Raw genomic sequence first — 22839 nt, 5'->3', positions numbered from 1 at the left:
TACAGGTGAGGCTGTGCAGCCTTCTGGCAGGGGCGTGACCTGTCCACGATCACATAGAAAATAGCAGCATTTGAACTCGAACCCAGCTCTACTACCATTCCCGTGGTTTACTGCACTTTAGCTCTGTCCCATTGCCCATCAAGACAGGGGCGACACCAGAACTGGGTGGAGTTGTCGGCCTGTCCTCAGGGGAGCCCGGTGGGCATGTTGGCCGGTGTCCCCGCGTGCATGGCTCTGCCCTGATGCCAACGTTAACAGCGCCTGGGAGCTGGGGCTGAATTAATACATCATCATTAAGAGGACCTGAGATAGAAAGCCAGGAGATCCAGCCGAGTTGCTGTTCTGAAACGAGCGCAGCAGAGAGAACACGCAGAGCAAAGGCTGGAGAAATGAGACTAGCGGGGAAGCTCCAAGCTCGGCGTCGGCCGGAGAGCACGGCTCTATGCTGCTGGCCGCACAGTGGGGACGCGGCTGCTGGGACCCGCTAACCCTCAGAGAAGCCGCTCCCCCTCTCTGCTGGGGCCGCCCCGCGCAGGACACGTAGGCAGGAAATGTTCCTTCTCACGGTTCTGAGACCCTCACGCGCCCTGAAGCAGACGAACGGGAAAGTCAGATTTTTTCAATGTGTTTGGCTGCCCTCAAGTGCAAAGGTAAAAAGTCCAGCCTGACAAAGGATGGAAAGAAATTCTCTCAAGATGTGTTTACTAGAAAATTTTAGTGAACAGTGAGTGAGCTCACTAACACAATGATACAGCTTCATCTTGGGTAGATTTCCTGCCCTAGATGTACCCTCATAACTCACCACGTTACATTGTTTCAGCTAATGGACGTGAATCATGCAGAACGAGCTCAGATCGTGTCAAGAGGACCATCAGGTCGCTTCCCTCACGCCGTGCATTGGAATGGGACATCAGGCATGGCCACCGCTCCCTTGCAATTTGGGGATTATTGGCCTGAGACCAGCTTCCGTTCAAAACGTTGTTTGAAACCAGGTCGGATGAGATGCCATGGGAGTGGGGTTGGTGTCTGCTCGTCTGTCTCAGGTTCTGTAACAAGCTGGCAAGTGTTTTGTGTCTCGAGTATCTGACTGTCACCCTTCTGCATATTTACCATCTCCTCCGTCAGAACAACACGGCACTGTCTTCCTGTGAGGCGGGTTACGTAACCATTAATGTTTTACTTTATAAATAAAAATTTTGCTAATGTTCCAACTCAGTAAGCACTTCCACACCCACTAGCACGGAAATGAAGTGGATGCTTCGTAGTGGGATTGGAGGAGCTTCGATTCTGTGTTTCTCAAGTACAACCTTTGCCGCGAAGTGAACGGAATGTATAGAATTCCAGGCGATTTTGCCAGGGATGGGGAGCTGACGGGTTTCAGGGAATGAAGAACAAAAACTAAGTTGAGAACTTACTAAGGCCAGAGTTCTATGTCTTTTTTTGTTTTATCGTTGTTGCCATTCTTTTTTAATAATTTCAATAACCCTAAAATAGAGTTATAACCACTTTAAAGGCGGGAACAAAAAGCAAACAAAAATTCCCCAAGCCTCATAAAAATTAAGTCATGTGATCCAGGTCACCTGGAAGGACCAAGGCTTATTCTGGGCTTGGGTCTCGATCTGCCTGACTCCACAGCCAAGGCTCTGTCCGCATGACAAAATGGCGCATGGTAACACGGCAGACACCACTGCTTGCTCCCCAGCATCCATCCTCTTGTCTTGCTTCTTGATAAAACCCGGTGTTGGTAAGGGGTCCACCCTCCCTCACAGCAGCATGCAGTTCAGAGCTGGTCCTCATCTGCCCCTCTAGGGGCACCTGGGGAACGGTCATCGCCACTGCCCTTGCAATGACCAGCGAGGAGTGGAAACGTGGCTCAGTTCTGGCTGATGACATGTTACCCAAGATCGGCCGGTGGAAGGGCCACGGTGGGAAATGCTCTGGGAAAGAAGTTTCCTCTTTCTTTAGAACAAACAAAACACTGTGGTCTTCATCTCTGGATACGGCTGTGTCTGGAAATGGTGCCTGGAGCTGCTGTCAGCACTGACGCCGCCTGGGAGCAAAGCCTCTGCGGAAGGAAGCAGGTCAGGGGAGCAAGAGTCTTGGACCTGATATGTTAAGGAAACCCACAGAGTGCTGTCCCCCTGGACTTCCCTTTATGAGCTAACACACGCTTGTGTTTACCCCAGTTTAAATTCTGGTTTCTGTTTATTGGAGCCTGAAACATCCTAATGGTTTAACTGGATGCCAGGACCACACGCAGGGAGACCGGACCGACTTGCTCTTTGCGGATTTAAGGCGAATGGAACAGAAGGTCCCAGACTGAAGTAAATTCATCTAAACAGGGCAGATGAAGGGATCAATGTGACCAGGACTTGTCTCTAGGACTTCTAAGGCAGAAGGTTCCGGAAACTGGGCCAGCTGGTACAGAGGCAAGCACATTTGCAGGAATGAAATGTGCAACTCATCGCAGAGCATCCTGGCTGGTTTAATACGCTGACACCGGGCCTCGTAACAGACACACAGAAGAGGTGGTCCAGTCCTACCACGCTGGGTCGTTTACGAGGAAAGTAGAAAGGAATTGCCTGGCACCAGCCAAGCTAATTAATTCATCTCCTAGGGATTTCCTCTGGGCAACTTTTTTTTTTTTTATCTAAAAGAAAATTTTGAAAACTGATTACTCCCACAAACACTCTCAATTCATTGGCTTAAGGATGTTAATTTAATGTATTAAAACAATGAATTAGTAGCAGTTTTAAGATGTCCAATATCTCTGTGAAAATTCTAAGCTATTTCAGTTCTTATCACAATGTTCGTGTTTAATAGAGAGACATGGGGAGAGAGAGAAAATCTGAGACATTCTGTTCCTCCATCAGTTCTTATCACTAGTCACATTCCTCGTTCTGTCCTAGGACACATGACAAAGAGGAGGACTCTAGCATTTTCTGACTCGCTGAGTTGTATTTGCTAGAAAACTCCTCTGTAAAAGCACTGGAAGAGCTTCCCTGGGGCGGGGCTGGGTACTCACCATGTACGTGCAGAACCCTACAAACTCAGGAACAGCACATTACCACTGACCTCCCTCCACAGTCCTATTTTCTTGGTGGTGGGGTTGACCATGAAAACAGGCTGGTTTCACTGTCCTCCAGGAAATGGGGAGGACATTGTACCCTGACTTAAGAAAGTTAGCAGACTAGATGCGATCCCCTGTATTTTTTAGAGACATGGGAAGGCACGCAAGTGAGCGTGCTTTACTTAAATATTACGTTTCATCAGCTGATGGAAACTGCAGGTATAGTCAGGGTTCCCGTCTGATGGTGAAGATAAGGTGAGCGAGGACAGTGGCACCTGGGTGGCTCAGTCAGTGAAGCGTCTGCCTTTGACTCAGGTCACGATCCCAGGGTCTGGGATCGAGCCCTCCATCGGGCTCCCTGCTCAGCGGGAAGCCTGCTTCTTCCTCTCCCACTCCCCATGCCTGTGTTCCCTCTCTCGCTGGCTGTCTCTCTCTCTATCAAATAAATAAATAAAATCTTAAAAAAATAAAGTGAGCAAGGGTTACTTAGGCTCTTCTAGTAACCTCTGAATAAATCAGGAATTAGATTTGTAGTTACAAGGAAAACAAAGGAAGAAAGAACATTTTTTTAAGTAAATAAAAGAGTGGAGAGGCTGAGACAGGAGCCCTAAGGATGGGAGTCCAGTACTTACACTGACCATGGCTTGGGGTATTATTTTTACTGAAAAGTATAACTCCTTTACATAAGACACTTGAACTCAGAGGTAATGGAAGCCGTTGTGAATTTGTAGTGTCAAGTTGGACCGCGTTGCTCAGAATTCTGTTCTTTACAAGGTTCCAGGTCAGGGTTGGTGGCAAGAAAAGTCTGCATGAGATTTGAAAGCAGACATGAGACAGCAGCTGCTCTGTGCTCTGGAGGTTGGTCTGCATACTGCAGCTCAGACGTGTGGGGCTCACCTGCTGCATCCCCCCACCATCGGGCTAGGGCAGCAGCTGGGGTAAAGCTCCCCCAGACCCACCACATCTTTATTGTCAGCCCAGAGCACACACATCTCTCAAAGCATCACTAAGAAAAGTTCGGCAGTGGCTCTTCTCTACAGACCAAGGCTGATCGCAGGAGAGGCCCTTGGAGGGTTGAGGTCATGATCGCAATGGGGATGCTAGGCAGCGAGACAGCAATGGCGAGATGATGACACGTAACAGTCACAAGACCTGTGGATGCAGTTATCATGACGTGTGGCAGTTAGAAACGTCATCCGGGGGTGTCTGAGCTACAGAGAATTATGGATGTGGAGAATACAATACAGTGTTCCTGTGGGCAAAATAGGCCTGGAGGGTAATACTCAATCTGCACAACAAAAGAAATCAAGAATTAAATTATCAGAAGGCCAAAGGAACTCATCACAATATAAATTCACAGAGTTTTACGTAGCTTCTAGATCTAAGCCAATTTTCAGACCCATTTTCTCTGGAAAAGAGGCTGGATCCCTGGAGGAAGGACACATCCGTAACATGGCACATACACAGTTATGTTTCTCACAGGTTTTCCCCAGAGTGTCTACAGCCATTTACTCAGCTGCACTTCCAAATTGTTAGACACAGGGCTCAAATTCACGCTGATTCCTAAAGACCCAAAGCATCGTCATAGTCCCAGTGTTAGAGTAACAGCATAGGGAAGCCAGATAATAAAACAGTCCCGGCCAGGCTTAAGGTCAGTCCTCTGGGTCTGTGGACCCATGTGGTGGTCACTTTCCTGGTCACCGAATCTATAACTAAAATAGTCATTCTTAGCGATTGGCATAAACCCCATGTTGGTTTCTTGACCTTTGGGGTGAGAAGCACCAATGAGAAGCTTCTAAAACTACTACTCTCTCCCCAGCCAAGATAATAAACCACTTGGGAGGTAAGTGATGGCATCTTTAATGCTACCCGTAGAGACTTAAAAGACGCAGGGGAGCTGGTCTCCATCCTGTTTCTGCTTGGCAGGCCTGCAAGCTTGGCCGTTCAGGGTCATCTGTAGTGAACAGGGCTTCCATCTTTCACATAACAGTCTCCTCTGAGATACATTTAAGCTATGAATTTCCTTCTAAGGTGGACCAAGAATTCAAACTTAGAACAGCTCAAACACCATAAAAGAAAACATTTATCATAAGGAAAATTGATTTAAGTCACCTCTATGCTAAAAGACAATAATTATTGCATGACATCCCATTTTCAGGTTCCATTTCAATGAATGTTCATTGACTGCCCACCACACGTTATGGGAGGTACTAGGGGTACAATGATACACGATGTGAATCTGATTAAACTTTCAATGTAAAGGAAAGCATGGAAAAACAGTAAGGAATACAGACCGGAGAACATGCACTGATAATACAACAGACTGTTTTAGCTGGGGTCCCAAGGAACATCTAACCCTGAGTCGGACGGATACGGACAGGGTAGTGAGGGACCTGAAGAGAGGTAACTGGTAGATGATCCAGGAAACATGGCAAGAAGACTGTTTCAGGCAGAAGTAACAACGTGGGCAAGGATACAGAAGGAAGAAGCTGTGTGGTAGATGCCAGCAACAGTTTGAGGCCACTACTCTTCTGTCCTCAAATTGCCAGGAGTAGCTTTCTAGTAGAGCAGCTCTTCTGTGACTTTTTTTTTTAAAAAAAAGATTTTATTTATGTGACAGAGATAGAGACAGCCAGCGAAAGAGGGAACACAAGCAGGGGGAGTGGGAGATGAAGAAGCAGGCTCATGGCCGAGGAGCCTGATGTGGGGCTCGATCCCGGAACGCCGGGATCACGCCCTGAGCCGGAGGCAGACGCTTAACCACTGTGCCACCGAGACGCCCCTCTTCTGTGACTTTTATCTTTGACTTAAGAGAGGAAGGGAAGCTTCTCTTTGAGCAACTTTGAGAGAAGCAAGTGAGCATGTGAAGCCCAGGTCTTAGCATCTCTCTCTCTCCGTATCTGCTTCCTTTCAGAAAGGGTGCTCCTCCTTACCTTGTGTGATGGACAGATGAGAGCCCAGGCCAGCTTCTTAGAGGCAGGTTCAAAGGCTCGTCTATCTCTAGAAGCATGTCTGCTGTGCCAGCCTCACTCCCCATCAGACTGGTAGACCCAGAATCAAGACTTGTGGGGAGAAGGCTTTGGGAAGGCCAACAGGGGCTCTGAAGACACAGTATCTTTTTTTTTTTAAAGATTTTATTTATTTATTTGACAGAGATAGAGACAGCCAGCGAGAGAGGAAACACAAGCAGGGGGAGTGGGAGTGGAAGAAGCAGGCTCATAACGGAGGAGCCTGATGTGGGACTCGATCCCAGAACGCTGGGATCACGCCCTGAGCTGAAGGCAGATGCTTAACCGCTGTGCCACCCAGGCGCCCCTGAAGACACAGTATCTAATCCAGTGTTTTCCCAAAATGAAAACAAATACTTCAGTGTCTCTCACACATTTTTGTATTTTCTCAGCTGAGTCTCCATGAGGGTAAAGGAGAGTTGACTCTAATTAGCCAGTATTTCTCTAAACCCCTTCAGGTATTAGTACTGGTAGGATGTGGACTCTGAGGGAGGGGTTTTGGAAAGGACACTGCCAAGGTCAGATAGAAAGTTGCCTTCACAGGTACTGATGGCCGTATTGTCGTACACCGAGGGGGACAGCTTTAATCACAGCGTCCTGGCCCCTCGTGATCTCCCACCTGTTTCACTGACACGTGACCTGTAAAATCCTCAGATCCCAACGGACGTTAACTACATGGAGCCGTTCCTTCAGGTTCCCCCCAGACCCCTGCACAGCTCTATAAGCATCTCCAGCCTTTCTTATTCTGAGCAGTAGATGGCAAAGGAATCAGTAGAGAAATACCATCAGTGTGGTGATGCAGGAGCCCCCAGCCTCGGCCACCACAGGGACAAACAGTTAGAAAGCTGTCCATGGGGGTGCCTGGGGGTCAGTCAGGAAAGCGTCTGGCAATTGATTTTGGCTCAGATCATGATCTCGGGGTTGTGAGATTGAGCCCCGTGTTGGGCTCTGTGCTCAGCAGGGAGTTGACTTGAGATTTTCTCTCTCCCTGTGTCCCTCCCCACTCTCTGCCTGTGAGATTTCTCTCTCTCTCATAAATAAAATAAAATAAAATAAAATAAAATAAAATAAAATAAAATAAAATAAAATAAAATAAAATAAAATAAAATAAAAAGCTATCCATGAGCAAAAACATCTCAGGGAGAACTCTGAAGTCCACTTAAGAAACTTGAACAACATGATGGAAAAAAAAAATAAGCACACAAAAAGCAGAGGAAGATGTCCCATCCCCCGAGCAGCCCTGCTCAGCAGCAAGCGGGGAAGAGTTAGAGAGTTCTCTCACCAGGAGAGGACGGACGAGCGGGGTGAGCTGCCACCTTCCCCAGCTTTCTGGGGCAGTGCACAAAGGCCTTGCTTCAGCTCATGCAGCTGAACAAAGGCAACGCACAGGGAGGAGGAGGAGGGAGGCAGAACAGCCCGGGCCACCAGGAGCAGCCGCGGGGGCGGGAGCCTGCAGACCAGACCAGCAGCTCTCAACACTGAGAAAACCGACAGCCAGAACCGCTGCTGCCCCACAGCCCTGAAGTCTGAACCAGATTCGTCAGGCAAGAAAAAGAAAAGGCACCCACCTCAGAAAACAAGAAATAAAATTGTCTTTGTTTGCAGACGACATGATTTTGCATATGGAAAATCCTTGGGCTCCACCCGAAAACCGTTGGAACTGTGAACGAATTCAGGGGTCGCAGGATACAAAACCAACATAATAGAAGTCAGTTGCATTTCTATACACTAACAATAAGATATCTGAAAAAGAAATAACAAAATATCTTGGGGATAAGTTTAACCTAGGGAGGGAAAGATACCTACAACAAAAACTACAAGACTTTGATGGAAGAAACTGAAGAAGACACAAAAAATGGAAAGATACCTCATGCTCACAGATCAGAAGAATTAATATTGTTGAAACTTCCACACTAACCAAAGCTATTGGTAGATTCAGCGCAATCCCTATGAAAATCCCAAAGACATTTTTCACAAAAATAGAACAAATAATTCTAAAATTTGTACAGAACCACAAAAGACTCCAAATAGCAAAAGCAACTATGAGTAAAAAGAACAAAGCTTAAGGCATTGAACTTCCAGATCTCAAAACTATACTGTAGTAATCAAGACAGTATGTTATGGACAGAAACAGGCCCATAGACCCACAGAACAAATCGAGAGCCCAGAAATAAATGCTCCTGGATAGCGTCAGCTAGTATTTGACAAGGGGGTCAGGGTGCTCAAGGGGGAAGGACAGTCTCTTCAACTGGGGAACTGGGGAACCTGCGCAGAAGGGTGAGATTGAACCAGTACCTACACCACTCACAAAAGTCAACTCGAAATAGATTAAAGACTTAAATATAAGACACAAAGCCCTAAAACTTCTGGAAAAAAACAGCGAAAAAGCTCCTAGAGAACATAGAGGAAAAAGTGGTTTGGGCAATGATTTTTTAAAATAACAGCAAAAGCACAAGCCACTAAAGCAAAAATCAGCAAGTGGGACGACATCAAACCAAACAGATTCTGCACAACAAAAACAACCAACGGCCCCTGGAGTGGGAGAGTGTTTGCAAATCGCGTATCTGATAGGGACCAATATGCAATCTGTATGTGACGAACAAGTCGGTCACAGCATCAACAGCACATCTGATTAACTACTGGGCAGAGGACCGAATAGACGTTTTCCAGGGAGGACATCCGATGGCCAGCAGGTACGTAAAAAGGCCCGGGACACCACTCGTCATTGGGGAAATCAAGCAAAACCACAGTGAGATACCGGCTCACACCTGTCAGGATAACTAGGGTCAAGAGGACAAGAGGCCTGGACGCGGCAAGGACGCGGGGGACAGGGAAGACCGCGTGCTGTTGGGACGAGGGTGATGGGTGCAGCCATGGTGGAGACCAGTGTGGAGGCCCTTCATGGGTAAGATTAGAATAACATCACGGTCTTTCAGTGCGTTGTGAGGGAATAAATAAAAATATATGTGCAAAGTCTGGCAGAGTTTCCGGCAAACAATCATTGTCATTGGCGGAACAGCATTATTACTAAGGCCCTGGGATGCTGGAGAGGTTGGAAGGAACGAGGCAGCTAGGGGAGAGGTCACTGAGTGAGTGTAGGCGGGGCGTTCGAGGAGCCCCACAGAACCTGCAGGTGTTGGTTTGGGTGGGATCACGTGCCGGCGCAGGAGAGAGCGAGGACGAAGGCTTCCGGTCTGAACCGCTCTCCGTCGTGCAGATGGGTGTTGCTTATATAAACAGGTTCTGAGCCCAAGCCGGGCATCTGAGCTGGAGAAGCGGACGCGGGAGTCCTCGTGTGCAGCTGGCTGGGGAACCACGCGTGGGTGAGTAAGCACAGAGGGCTGGAGACGGAGGCTTCAGGAACGCGGTGTTTAGAGAGAAAAGAAGAAAGGCAGCTTGAAAGGCAGACTTCTGCTTTGGACTCCTGCCCTGGAGAGAATAATCCCTATTCGGCTGGAGACAGTCCTGCTGTTTCCCATGTGTGGGAGGCCTAACAAGCAAGATTTTGAACCTTGCTTCATGGAAAGGGAGATGGGATCTGAAAGATGCTGTTCTGATAAAACCACTTATTTCTCTGACTCTGTAGCATCAGCAAAAGCCTTGGTTGAGTCACCAGAACATACCGTGTTCTAGAATGACCACACACGAACCGAACAGAGCTAGGCAGCCCGTGCACAAACGCCCTTCCCCCTTGGCGACCTGGGCTTTGTCCTACCTCTGCGGGGGCTGCAAACAGGCAGACTTGAGTTTGGTTTATCAAGGACTTTGCAAAGGTGAGATTTTGTGACACTGAACGGACGGCCTTTAAAGGTAGTGAGCTGCTAGTCCCTGGAGAAATTAATTAGAGATAGAAAATCCTTTCTCAGGGAGGTTTGTGAGGGCACCATGCCATGCGTAACTTCACGTCACCCGACGGAGCACACGCACGGGCAGGTAACCGCCGACACATCACTTCTGGGTGTGGCTGTGAGAGCGCGACCCGAACAGGTGAGCCTCGGCAGCTCTGCCGTCAGCAGCGTGGACAAGCGTCACCCCATCTGTTAAGGGCCCAAGTAGAACAAAAAGACAGGGACGGGGCAAATCCGCTCTCTCTGCTTCAGCTGAGACACCTATCTCCCCGTCCCCAGACATCGGCATCCACACTTCTTAGGCCTTTGGACTCAGACTGGGGCTCACATAACAACATTTTATTACTCACGTGTATTAGCTTTTTTTAAAAAAGTTTTTGTTTATTTGAGAGAGGGAGAGAGAGAGAAGGAGCAGGGGGAGCAGCAGGGGAAGGGGCAGAGGGGGAAGCAGACTCCCTGCTGAGCAAGGAGCCTGATGCAGGACTTGATCCCAGGACCCGAGGATCATGACCTGAGCCGAAGGCAGACGCATCACCGACAGAGCCCCCCAGGCGTCCCACATATTTTAGCTTTTTTGAAGTATAAAGAGTTTGCAAGATAATGTTAATTTTCAGAATTACTGGAAATGGATACAAAGGAATCACCAAAATTAGATGTCTGAAATCTTTCTAAGTACTTCATAGAAAAAAATTTTAAATGCCTTTACATTAGAAAAACAGATGGAACGGCAGCACCGTTTAGCAGTGTGAAAGCATGGCGAACTTTAGGAAAGCAGCACTAGACGTTTTGGGAATTCACTGTGTTGTTCACTCAGCACAGTTAGTCACCAAGAATGTAAATGGGGGGCCCCACAAAGCAGCGAGTTCAGGGCTAGTAACGGGGTTCAGAGCAGCGCGCTGGGCGGTGTCGTCACGTGGGAAGAACAGCTCGAACGTCTTGAACGTGGAAGGGCGGTGGCTCTCTGAAGGAAACTGTTTAAAAGTTTGTTTCCCATTTGATGCCGTTGTTCATATTTCCATTCAAACACTGAGAAAATAGACACTAAAAATTGAAACAGTACAACATGATACGCGTCTTTCTCGTCTTTGAAAAGTTCATGAGGCTCGTACTTAGATGCAGGAAACCAAATCAGCCTCGGCGAAGTGATGAGAATGATTCGGGGCTCTAACCACAGACATAGTTTATTGATTATTTTAGTCACAGAGAATTTTCGTTTCATCTTTGCAGCAGTTAGACGGGAATAAGCCCAAAGAAAGTAAGCTAGCAGAAAAATCAGGAATACTGTCTAGATAACGAGGTAAGCCAACAACAGCGACAAAGAATTCGCTCCAAGAAACGGATGTGCAGGCAGACCGCTCTCACCTGGGTCCTGTTTTACAGAAGATCGTGTGTAGTTCGGGACGTCCTGCAGGGACAGTCTCCCCTGCAGGTCCCCGCCAGGACACACAGGTGGAGTGCACATGCAGACCGAGGGATCCGTGCAGTGAATGAACGCGTTCCTGCGGTGTTGCTAGGGAGTCGAGAAGTCGCCAGGGGTGTGCATGGTCCACACTGACACGAGGAATCTAAGCCAGCTCCACAGTCAGTTTGTAATCATACTGGTTGACTTAGCGGTTGTGAGATGAGAAAATATTATTTGTTGGTCTCTGCCCCCAGTTCCTGACACGGAGCCCCCAAGCCCTTGAAATTTCCTGAGTGATAGATTTGATTTCCTTCTAGTAAGGTGACTCTCATCGGACTGCCTGATAACTTCAGGATGAAGGCTGAGGACCAGAAGGACCAAGCCATGATTAGAAGCCTGGGACCTTTGGTCCTGCACCCAGTGTCTGGGAAGGGGAGAGGGGCTGGAGATTGAGTTAATGATCCATGATCCTACGTAATAAAGGCTCTGTAGAAATTCCACAAGGACTGTTTGGAGAGCTTCCAATGCTGGGAAGGTGGTGCATCCCAGCTCCCTGGGGACGGAATCTCCCATGCTGGGGACCCTTCCAGACCTCATCCTCTGTCTCTTCATCTGGCTGCTCAACTCTATCCTTTATACATTTTTATATATCTTTTATTATATAAAAAACTGGTAAATGTAAGTGTTTCCCTAGTTCTTGGGCTGTTCCAGCTGACAACCGAGCCCCAGGCAGAGTGTTAATGGCTCCCTCCAGTCTGTACCACGTCACACAGACGCTGAGGGTTACCTGGGAACCCTCTATTTCAGGTGGCATCTCAAGTAGGGAGCAGGGCCTTGGGCCTGAGCCCTTGCCTGTAGGATCTGACACTATGTCCAAGTAGATAGTGTTAGAATTCAGTGAAATTGTAGGACGCCCAGCTGGTATCACAGAGAATCACTTGGCGGGAAGAAAACCAAAAGCAAGACCTACACGTGTGGTGGCAGAAATGTTCTGAGTGTGGTGGTCGTGGGAGATCAAGGGAGAAACACAAGGGGGTGTTTTCCCCACTCAGGCATCTGACCGCCAACGCCTTGCCCTCCACCCAACGCCACCAAGGACGACAGAGGTAAGCTGAAGTGAGCACGTGATGTTTTGCCCTGCCTCAGTTTCCGCTGTCAGACGTTTGCCTGTTCTCCTTAAACACATGGGCATCCCCAGGATCCCAGCTTAGAGTGTGTGTACCGGACCCGTCTCAAAGATGAATTCCTGTACCGCAGGAACAGCGCACTCAGATCTGCTAACCCGGGAGAATGGAAAGGGACTACTGGTAGAGGTGCGGGCAAGATGCAGGAAAACGAAGGGTGGAGCTCGGGAATTCGGAACTCAGTGAGGACGGAAGCCAAGCCCGCTTCCGAGACTAACGCCCTCATGCTTCCCACTCTGAAATCTGAGGTTTGTTTCTGCCTGTTATTTCCTTTTTGTCTTGTGTGCAAATTAATCTGGTCAATTATTTTTTTTGTTTCTTTCAAAAATAAATGTTTCAAAATAAGGAAGGAGGCAGTAAACTGCTACAGAAAAGCTTACAAAGCGTTGCTGATAACAGTAGTTCACACTTACTGAATGCGTGTTATGTGCTGGGCACTGCTCTACGTTTTTCACAGTTTAACTTGGTTTCTCCAACCTTGGCACATGCATCACGAGCTAGACGGCGTGCGATTTGGTCGGTCTGGGTAGAGCCAGGCAACCTGCATTCTGGTAAGCCCCCAGATCAGGCTGTTGTTGCTGGTTTGAGGATCACACCTTGAAAATCGCTGGTTTAACTAACTTAATTCCAAGTGGAAGGAGGGAGATACTGTTATTATTCCCATTTTACACACAGGGAGGGGAGACACGAGGAAATGAACAACCTGGCTGTGCCCCGCATCCTCCGAAGGGAGCGGTAAGGCTGGACTTGACCCTAGGCGTCTGACTTTTGTTCTGTGTCCTTCAGTCTGCTCAGTCATGGACTCGAGTGTTTATGTTCTTGTATCTTTTTCTTCCGTTTCCCTGAGCTTGTTTGGTGTGACTTCTGATCCTTGTATTCTCTTAAATTCACATTTATTTTTTGTAAGTAGTTCACAGCACTACGGTACCGTTCAGGTCTGGCTAAATATTGAGTTAGATCTTTTTTTAACTCGAATAGACATTTTCAAATGTACAATTATATGTATATGATTTTCCTTTCAGGACTAAAGATTTATTTATCATAAAAAACAGCATTGGTCTGACAGTGTTGATATTCAGCGTTACAACCAATCAGTTACAATGTGGCCAAAAGAGAACAAGACGCTTGAAGATGAACATAGTTTCCAGTTACCTGGGAAACAGACACAGTACAGGCGGCTGTCTATTAAATTCGCCTGGTTCAGAAATTTCTTTCTTCTGTTTTTGGACCTTTTATTAGTAGTCCACATTCAGTTGTAATGACCACTTGTGTTAAATAGCTTTTAAGAAAACAAGTTAACTAGGAAACTATTAAAAACTATTAAAAACTAAGACTAACGTTCAAAAGCTTACAATTTAGCAAATCAGAATGTAACCCTAAAGCAAGCTTCTTTGTACAGGAATCACAGAAATATTACCTGGAAACAAGAAGAAATATGCATCACCTATATCAAAGAAACCACAGAACTTAATAGAGGGATCTAAAAGAAAACCTAAATAGATTGGAAGATAACACTCGAATGTTTTTTGATGACAAGACTCAATAGAAAATATCTGACAACATATTATTTCCTGTCAAATTCGTTAATAAGAATAATGCAAATCCAATCATTACCCAAAGTGTATGGTTTAAAAAACTGTAAATATTTATATATTTATATGTATTTATCATTAATACTTTTAGGCATTTACACTATGTGTCATGTTCTATAACTAGTGGGTTTGATTATAATGTCCATGTTTTTATTCACTCTGATATTACCTCTTTAAAATTACTGAAGGAAGGGCTTAGAAATGATTAAATGTACTATACAATGCAATCAGATAGAAAATTTTAGTGAAATCCAAATGCAATCCTGTGAAATCATTAAAAATGTACATCTTGAAAAATATTTAATGTAGGAAATACCCACAGTACAAATCACTGATTAAAAAAATACAAATGAAACTGTATGTCCAATATGATCCCAAGTCTATAAATAAAAATGGATGTGATCACAAAAAGACCCCAGGGAACTACAGCAAATTATTAATGATGATATAAGCTCAGAGTAGCAGTGTTAATTTCTTCTGATTTTTGAAAACATGATATGTTGCCTTCAGAGAAAAATAAAGAAGCTATTTTAGTCATTACATAGGCACTATAATTATAATGTTCAGTCGGCACTCCCAATGGAGTCCCCATGCCCTCCTCCACATTCTCCTGGTTCTTGCACTTGCTGAGCTCTCGAAGTCGCAGGATGCTCTCCGGTTCGCTCCAGCATTATGTTCCCGGCAGTTAAGTGCTGTTTACAGGGGTCCAGCACTGTTTCCAAGCTCATGCTTGCCAGCTGCCCGTCTTATTGTCACACTGTAATTTAATTAACGAGTACGTAAACAGTTGAAAGAAGAGCAGGGAAACAAAGAAAGCTGCTGTTTCTAAGAACCAAGTTGGAGGTTTTGAGAAAACTCCATCAAGTCTAGTCATTTAGAAGGAAGAAAAAAAGGAAGGAAAGGAGGAGGGAAGGCGGCAGGAGGGAATGAAGGAAGGGTTTGCCTTAACATGTGGGACTAACAGTTTAAAGGAATGGGGAGGCAGAAGGATAAAAATCCAGAAAGACTCAGATTACTTTGTAAGTGTATTTAAGTTCTCTAACAACCTAAAGAAATGGACACTGGAAAGAGTAAGTGCTGTGCTATTGGGGTGACTTATTTAAGAAAAGCCATGAGTAACGCTGTCGAAAGGCCCGTAGCAAGGAACATGACTGGGGTTGTATGCCAGATCGGTGAAAAATGCACATTTAGGGTTTAATTTGAAAGAAAATGTTTAAAACCTGTGTGTTTTTGCTTATGAATCCCGTCCCATCATGAATACTGATAGAATAATAAGACTGCAACCATGTTGTGTCGTGAGCATTTGAACAAACTATAGAAATGATCCCTGAAAGTGCAGTCTTCGTGAAGATTTTAGATTTGGTCTGTGTTATGCTACAGTGCAAAGAACAGAGGATGAGGTCTTGTGATCTTGGCTATAATCCTAATTCTCTTCCCAAGTAGCTGTGGATTTTTGAGCATTGAGCACATCTCTTAACCTCTTGACCTTAATTTCCTAATCCATAAATGAGAACTTTGGGGTAGAAGATTAATTCCAAAGTCATTTGCACTGAAGTTACTGGCCGGCAGCGGGTGGGGGAGGGGCTAGATGGAAGGAGGCAATTGCGATGAGCTCTGGGTGTTTTGTGTAAATGGTGAGTCACTGAATTCTACCCCGGAAACCGATGTTACTCTGTGTTTTAACTAACCAGAATTTACATAAAAATTTTTTAAAAAATTTATAAAGCAACCACTAAGCTTACAACAGTAGAAAAGCAATATATTTCAATGATTTATGGTATATAGTTCCAATTAAAACTAGCTTTGGGGGGGGAGAATATAAGAAAAACAGGTATAAATTTAGCTATATCACATTTTTGTGGCAAAGGAGAGAAGTGGAAAATCACATTTATAGACTTAAATAAATTCAATAAAGTCATATATCCAGTATTTAAAATAACCATTAGGATTTGGGAAATGCAACTCCTTCTCTAAGTTAAATCTAGTGTGAAGCTATTTTATTGTTAAATGATTTAGCACAACAGAACTCCAAATGCAGATCTGTCTCTGAATTCCTTTGGTGCCTAGAAAATTCTCTCAATCGTTAACTTGCGAAGAAAATATCTATTTTGTTCATTTACCCCTGCCGAACCCTAGCGTAGGGTGTATGAATAACTGAAGAGTTTGTGGGAACATGTTCCATAAATTAACAATTAATCATTATAAACTTGGCAAGGAAGCCAAGTGACCTCTGTCCACGGGCCCCCTGACCACAAGGGGCCTAGAGGGCTGCAGTTAGGACTCCGCATGCTGCCAAATGGCATGTTCACAGCAACACAGGATGAAAAACATCTACCCCGAAGTAGTTCAAATGTCCTGGGAAAACACGTCCCAAATATCCCTGTCACCGAGTCATGCCGTATAGAAGAAGCCAATCAGAAGGCAGTCTGTCGACAGCTAAGCTCAGCCTTGAAACTGGAGAGAAAGGAAAACACAGTGCAGTGAAGTCAGTTCCAAATCCTTATTTGATTCTCCTATAACGTATGTCGGCTTGGTCGTCTTTCATGTTCTGTTTTTCAAGAGGCGGCGGTCACGGGGGGAGAAACGACAGGGAGGGTTCAAGTCACGTTCCTTATTTTTTGGTTGTGTTTCTTTGGATAAGTCACTTGACGCAATTGCTTATTAGGAGAATTGGGACTATAGTATGTATTTTGCCTACATTCTTGTGTGATGAGAGGAATCAAAGAGATAATATGTGAAACTGCTGTGTAAGCTCTAAAGTCTACCCATTGTTGTCCATACTTGAAGTATTCAGTATTAGTAAGTATTCAACTCAACAATTTGTGTCTATTGCTTATTTCCTATACAAAGTATAACCTTTGTGACATCTGACACATCTTGCTATCTTTCAGAGAAGAAACTTAGTTTCTTTTTATTTGTGTATTCGTGTGCTTGTTTATTTATTAAGGTCATGAATACCATGAGCCCAGCAAGCAGTAGGAGAAGGACAAGCCGTTACTCCCTCTGCCTCCTCCCCACTCAAGCTTAACACTGTCCTGAAACTGGTGATCCTCCTTCTTTCTCTTTGTTCTTAACAGCATTTTATCATGCACATATTTCTTAGGAGTATGTTATTTGAGCTTTTTAAAAAAATTTTTTTTGAGAGTGAGAGAGAGTGCACAAGTGCAAGCCGTGGGTGGGGAGGAGCAGAGGGAGAGAGAGAATCTCAAGCGGACTCCATGCTAGTGCAGAGCCCAACTCAGGGCTCGATCTCACAACCCTGAGATCATGACCTGGGCTGAAATCAAGATCAGACACTTAACCGCTTAACCAATGGAGCCACCCAGATGCCCCAGCTGCTTTTAATCTTTTAACAGTATATCTTGCTATATGTAACATGCTGGAATTTGCTCAAAAACCTGTAAGACTCACTTTGAAGCTGTGATCAGTAAAACAGCCCAGGGACAGAGAAGTTGACCAACAGGATGGATCAGATTTATGTAAAACCAAAATTCAGTTTCTTCCTTTATAAGCATTTTCAGCTACCTGATCTCTGAGCTCCCCACAGATGAAGTGAGTAGCCCAAGGTTACACAAATACTGAATAGTCCATTCATGAGATTCATGCTTCACATTTGCAATTTTTTATTATAAAAATATATCTGTCTTTCAAATTCTGTTTTGTTGTGGTGGTAGTGGTTATTTTAACACCTTTAGTGAGCTGTCTACATGTAATTACACTTGTCTATTGCAATTACAGAGTTCAGTCATTTTTAGTAAGTTCACTAAGCTGTGTGCCCTGCATAACCAATGGGTTCAGAGCATCTCATTGCCCGCTCAGCCCCCCAGCACCAGAGTTCCTCTGTGTCCATTAGCAGTCAATCCCCATTCCACTCCTGGTGACCCTGGACTTGTTTTCTGTGTCTTAGAGATGTGACTTTTCTGGAAACAGGACATAAATGGAATCACACACGTAGTCCTTTGCGTCTGGCTTTTTCAGTTAGGGTAGTATTTTGGAGGTTTTTCCATGTGCGGGCACGGGTCAGTAATTTGTTCCTTTTTACTGCTGAATAGTATGCCATTTACAGATAGCTCACATTGCATTCCCCAGCTGACAAACATTTGGGTGTTTCCCGTTTGGGACTACGTTAAACAATACCGCTATAGATATTGGCAAAGAAGTATTTGGCGGACATATATTTTCACTTGTTTTGAGCAGATACCTGGGAGTAGAACTGCTAGATTATATGGTAAAGTTATGTTTACTTTTTGAAGAAACTGCAGACTGTTTTCAAAAGCAAGGTGACCGTTACATTCCCCAGAACACCACCAAGGGTCCAGTTGTCCGTTCTGTCCCTATGCTTGTAGCCATTCTGGTGGGTGTGAGGTTGTATGTACCTCATGTGGTCTTACTTTGCATTTTCCCAATGACTATGATGTTGAATATCTTCTAATGAGCGTATTAGTTATTTGTACGTCTTCTTTGCAAAATGTTCAAACCTTTTGCCAATTAATAGAAATTTCTAATTGATTTACTGGGTTGTTGTGTTATTATTCAGTTGCAAGCATTCTTCATGTATTACTGATGTAAACCCCTTAACAACTACATCATTTACAAACATATTCACCAGATTTTTGGCTTGCCTTGTCACTTTCTTAATGGTCTCTCTCCAGGAGCACACAGTTTTCATTTTGACGAGATCCTGTTTTTCAGTTGTTGACTTTTGTGCATCATACTTTTAGTGTCATACCTAAGAAATCTCTGCTTATGTCAAGGTCTCCTTGGCCTCTCCTATGTTTTCTGTAAAAGCTTTATTGTTTTAATTTTTATGTTTGGATAATAATGATCAATTTTTTAAAGAAGACTGTACTTATTTAGAGAGAGAGAGAAAGAGTGCAAGTAGGGGGAGGGCAGAGGGAGAGAGAGAATCAAGCAGACTCCACGCTCAGCACAGAGCCCAACACGGGGCTCAGTCTCATGACTCTGAGGTCATGACCTGAGCTGAAATCAAGAGTCGGACACTGAACCAACTGAGCCACCCAGGCACCCTTGGGTGATGATCAATTTTGCGTTAATTTTTATATATGGCATCAGGTAGGAATCAAAGCTAGCTCTTTAAACATAAGATATCCAATTTTTCGAGTAATGTGTGTTGAAAAGACTGTCCTCTTTCCATTGAACTTCCTTGGCAGCTTTGCCGAAAGCAAATAACCATAACTATAAATGCTATTTCTGGACTTCCTATTCCATTCCATTGACATAAGGGTCTACCCTAATGTCAATACCATAAGTCTTGATGACTTTAGTTGTATAGTGGATAGTAAGTGTAACTCTTCCAACTTTTTTTTTTCTGTATTGTTTTGGCTAACTAGGTTCTCTGAATTTCTATGTAACCTTTAGAATCACGGCCTGAATTTTATTTTAAAAATCCTATTTGTTTAGATGTGCCCTAATTTCTCTCAGCCTTATGTTGTTGTTTTTAATAATAGTTTTTCCACACCTTTTGTTAATTTATCCTAAATAATTTATTCTTTTTTATGACACTGTGCATGAAATTGCTTTCTTAATTTCCTTTTTGGATTGTTTGTTGTTAGTATATAGAAATGTCATTTAGTTTTGTATATTTATTTTTGTATGTATCCCCAAAGTTGTATTTTTAAGGTTTTATTTAAATTCCAGTTAGTTAACATACAGTGTAATATCAGTTTCAGGTGTACAATGTAGGGATTCAGCACGTCCATACATCACCCGGTGCTCATCATGACAGGTGCCCTCCTTTGTCCCCATCACCTGTTTCCCGCATCCCTCTACCCACCTCCCATCTAGTCCCCATCAGTGTGTTCTCTGTAGTTCAGTCTGTTTCTTGGTTTGTCTCTCTCTCTTTTTTTCTCTCTTTACTCGTGTTTTGTTTCTTAAATTCCACATAGGAGTGAAACCGTATGGTTTGGCTTTCTCTGACTGACTTATCTCACTTAGCATTGCACTCTCTAGCTCCACCCATGTCATTGCAAATGGCAAGGTGTCATTCTTTTTATGGCTGAGTAATATTCCATTGTGTGTATAGACCACATCTTTTTTATCCATTCATCAGTCAGTGAGCATTTGGTCTGTTTCCATGACTTGGCTATTGCGTGCATGTATCCCTTTGAATTAGTGTTTCTGTATCTCTGGGTAAAACCTACTAGTGCAATTGCTGGGTTGTAGGGTAGCTCTATTTTTAACATTTTTCGGAAACCTCCATAGTGTTTTCCACAGTGGCTGCACCAGTTTGCATTCCCACCAGCAGTGTAAGAGGGTTCCCTTTCTCCACATCCCCCCAGCACCTGTCGTTTTTTGTGTTGTTGATTTTAGCCATTCTGACGGGTGTGAGGTGGTATCTCATTGTGGTTTTGATTGGCATTTCCCTGATGTTGAGTAATGTGGAGCATTTCTTCATGTGTCTGTTGGTCATCTGTATGTCTTCTTCAGAGAAATGTCTGTTCATGTCTTCTTTCCATTTGTTAATTGGATTATTTGTTTTTTGGTGTTGAGTTGTATAAGATCTTTATATATTTTGGACATGAACTCTTTATCAGATATGTCATTGTGAATATCTTCTCCCATTCTGTAGGCTGCCTTTCAGTTTTGTTGATGGTTTCCTTTGCTGTGCAAAAGCTTTCAATTTCAGCGAAGTCCTAATAGTTTATTTTTGCTTTTATTTCCCTTGCCTCCGGAGATATGTCTGGAAAGAAGTTGCTATGGCCGATGTCAAAGAAGTTACTGCCTGTGTTCTCCACTAGGATTTTATGGTTTCAGGTCTCTCATTTAGGTCTTTAACCCATTTTGAATTTATCTTTTTGTATGATGTAAGAAAGTGGTCCAGTTTCATTCTTCTGCATGTAGCTGTTCAGTTTCCCCAACACCATTTGTTGACGAGACTGTCTTTTTCCCACTGGATGTTCTTTCCTACTTTGTGAAAGAGTAATTGACCATATAGTGGTAGGTCCATTCCTGGGTTTTCTCTTCTGTTCCATTGATCTGCATTTTGCCATATTTTATTCTGATTTCTAAAACCATTGTTTCACATAGAGTCTTATTGCCAATTAAAAGAGATATTTCCAAATCTCCATTTTCTTCCCATCTATCATTTCCTCTTCTCTGGAGCTCAGCCTCAGGCCCCGAGTCAGAGGAGGACAGCAGTCCCCACGCTTTCTGACGGGCTCACCCTTGTCCAGAGCTCATCCCCACTGCTGCCCCTGGGGCTCCTGGGCGGGGCCTCTCTGATAAACAGGCTCTGCTTCCTTACAGCCTTTGGGATCTTTACTTGGGTTACAGATATCCTACTCTGGCCCTTCCTATTAGCACAGAATCTGACTCACAGGGGCAGAGTTTGGGCTATCAGGAGCCAAGAATCAATATAAGGTAATTGGTCAGGGTGTCTGGAAGTCCCGACCATAATTTTGTAAACGAACTGGACAGTGGGTAGATCTTAGGGCACCCTCGGAGAGCCAGTCAACCCCAAAGGTGGCCCATTCCAGTTCACCTAATGTGCGTAATTTTCCAGGAGGCATTCTGATCCCATAGTCTCCTGAGAATCCCTTCTTAAAATTTTGAGCATACAGTCTAGAACTGTAGGGTTTGAAGAGCTTCCAGCCCATGGCGAATTGGGGCTCTCTTGCCCACCCTATGTGTTCCTCCCTGTCTCGGTGGCACAAAGATAAACAAGGGTGGGTGTCCGTCCAAGGAGAGACCAATCAGATGCCCACCTGTCTGCTCTCCCAGAGGAGACGTGGGTGCCTCTTAGCCGTAGCGAGTCCGTATAAGCCCCGGACTGGTGCCCTGAAGGGCTCACCCTAGACTCTATGAGGTCACCACGGGAACCAGTTGGGGCCCACTCAGACTCCGTAGTCTCAAGACCTTGGAGCCACAGACACAAACAGGCTGTTCATTCACTCACACATTCACGCCGAAGTTATTACAGTTCCTCCCCCTCGGGAGGTTCCTGTCCTGTGGAATTCCTCATGGAGATTCCTGGAAGGTGGCTGGGCTCCCCTTCCGCTGGGTGGAGCAGGTATTGGCTACAGACGCCCAGGATGCTTACCAAGTCCAGATGAGTTGCCAGGCGGGTGGGTTCACTTCTCCTTGGAGTCCGGCGGGGCAAGACTGCCCGGGGATTGGAACTCCGAGGTGAAGGACCCGGAATAGTGTCGGGTGTCACGCGGCTTTGTTTGATCCCAAGTCCCTTCCTGCTCCAGTGCAGTCGAGCCACGGGCCGGGGGCTCAAGGGGCCAGAACAGTTGGAATCTCTCTGGGGCCCCCAGAAATGTTGTGAAAAATAAAAATCAGACCGGCGAGAGACCAAGGGACACTCGGAGAAGTAGGAGAACTCTGTGGACCCAGCCGAAGTCGTGCTTGAAATTCTGGGCACAGGATAGTGGGGTTACAAAAGTTTTATAGGGGGTGCAGGGGGTCAGGTTCCAAGGGCTGTGCTGACTGCTGGTAGGTGAGTTTAAACTGGGGGAGTAGGCGGGGGGCTGCTTTAGGGCAGCGGCTGGGGAGCCTGTGGCGGGAAGCCTGTTCGCAGAAGCAGGAACGGCTGGTTATCTCTTGCTCTATCAGCTGAGCAAGTAACTTTCCATCTTCTGGGGTCTGCTGGCCTGGGCCTGCTCGGGTAAGTTTCCTCTTCAGAAGGATGAAGCCAAGTTATTCATCATGAGATACTGGGAAGTCATCCCTGAAATGAGGCTGTTTCCTTATCTGTTACATGTGTATGAGTT

The 22839-nt window shown here is 45.1% G+C and overlaps 1 protein-coding gene across 1 annotated transcript in view; it reads left to right on the top strand.

Annotated features, from left to right (window-relative positions):
• LOC123792493 (uncharacterized) overlaps positions 1-22839 on the top strand; it is a 160521-nt gene that overhangs the window by 44079 nt on the left and 93603 nt on the right. The window lies entirely within an intron of this gene.

Source organism: Ursus americanus, chromosome 16 (assembly GCF_024610735.1).
Source record: "Ursus americanus isolate L20-20 chromosome 16, mUrsAme1.1.p, whole genome shotgun sequence".
NCBI classification, from domain to species: Eukaryota; Metazoa; Chordata; class Mammalia; order Carnivora; family Ursidae; genus Ursus; species Ursus americanus.
This window is presented reverse-complemented; position numbering and strand designations above follow the sequence as displayed.